Genomic DNA, 1633 nt, shown 5'->3' on the forward strand with positions numbered 1-1633 from the left:
TTGGCATTGTTTGTAATGGTGACAAGGTGGATTATCATTAGCTCTTATATACCATGTTATGGAAAATATACCCTGTGGAGATATTAAAGAACTTGAAGCAAAGTGCTGGAAAAGTAGCATAAGTGCTTTGTAGTGGACTGTGATTCTTTTACAAGGCAGAGTGTGGATAGAACAGTGCCTGGAATTCTTACAGGTGTGGGAGCTATGATCACACCTGACACCTTTCATTTAAAATGTTGGTTTGTTTTTACACTTGTTGCTGTGGTGGTAGGGGTAGTGTCATGTGTATGTTTTCAATCATTTCTCTTTTATTTTTCATTTGTGTTCACTAAGTCTTTCTTTCTCTTTTATTTTTCTTTTGTGTTCATTAAGTCTTTCTTAAGTCTCAGCCAGTGGAGCAGTGGAAGCAGAATTAGACTGAGAAAAATCCCAGGGAAAGGTGAAAATGGTGTTTTGGCTTAAAGAGGTAATATCTGTCAGCACGGTCAATTATTATGTCCTGATTTTGCACATGGAAAACATGTTTCAAGTTCTAAAATCCAAGAGTAGTGCATTCGAACACACATCTTTACTAGCAGAAAAAATTGAGTTGCCTCATTCAACTCCAATGTATGCATTTTTTATTTATGAATTCAACACATATATTAATGTATTTTCACATTAGAAAAAATTATAATTTCAAATAATTAGTTCAGATAATATGAAAATATATTTTAATATGTTCTTTCTAATTAATTCCTGTTTTATTTACCAATTAAAATTTTGCACAGTTCTTTCTTTGGGCTCACTGCCTAGAGGAATTTTGCTTTATGGTTGTTGAAACTATAACTTTCCTTCAAACCATCCTACCTATTCCTAATCAAAATCAATTTCTCGCAATTCTGTCCTCCCATAATGTTTCCTTTTAGTTTTTCCAGGGCCCCTCAGGTCCCCGGGTGTCAAAGTTCCCAGGGGACACAGCATCCTTGGGGGTGGTTGGAGCCCAGTGCTGGGCACCATGGGGATCTCATAATATTTTATTTCTCACTCTTTTAGCATTCAACACAGCTTACCATCTCACAGAGATATAGAATTATCTGTGAATCGTATACTTCTCTTAATAAGTTCCTTGGTTGATATTATAAAGACTTGTCAATTTGAAACCTCTATTGAACAAAGCAGGTGGTTTCATTCCTGTTACTGCTACATTCTCAAAAAACTGTTTAAGGTGAATAAAATTGCTTAAATAAAAGGACCTAATCTCCTATTTAAAAATGAAAGAAATTACCAAAATGAATAATGGAACATATCTAAACCTTACCTAGTTAGAATTTTGTACACATATTTTTCACATTAAAGGCTCAGGTCCAATCCCATATTTTAATTTTGCACTCACAAAGCAATTTCCTGACTGAATATTCTAAAGTACAATCCTCTGGAAACCCAAGAAAAGGAATCTGCTTTCCATATATGGTTTATCCTGCACAAAAAGACGCACATTTGAACCGTAAGTCAACCTGTAAACAGAGAGAACCACTGCAGAAGGAGGAAACCTTCTTAATCAAATTCTTGTCTTCATGGGGTTGATGTCTTCACTGCACCATTCAGAATAAACCACTCATGCATCCTTGAACACTTCCTTACAAAAAATAGT

The 1633-nt window shown here is 35.1% G+C and overlaps 1 non-coding gene across 1 annotated transcript; it reads right to left on the reverse strand.

The window, feature by feature from the left end:
• Positions 1-916: 916 nt before the first annotated feature.
• Positions 917-1007, reverse strand: LOC119530719. Its single transcript, XR_005216106.1, has one exon. It is a non-coding gene; the product is annotated as a small nucleolar RNA SNORD88 (small nucleolar RNA).
• Between the last annotated feature and the right edge of the window lie 626 nt (positions 1008-1633).

Source organism: Choloepus didactylus, chromosome 3, assembly GCF_015220235.1.
Source record: "Choloepus didactylus isolate mChoDid1 chromosome 3, mChoDid1.pri, whole genome shotgun sequence".
NCBI lineage: Eukaryota > Metazoa > Chordata > Mammalia > Pilosa > Megalonychidae > Choloepus > Choloepus didactylus.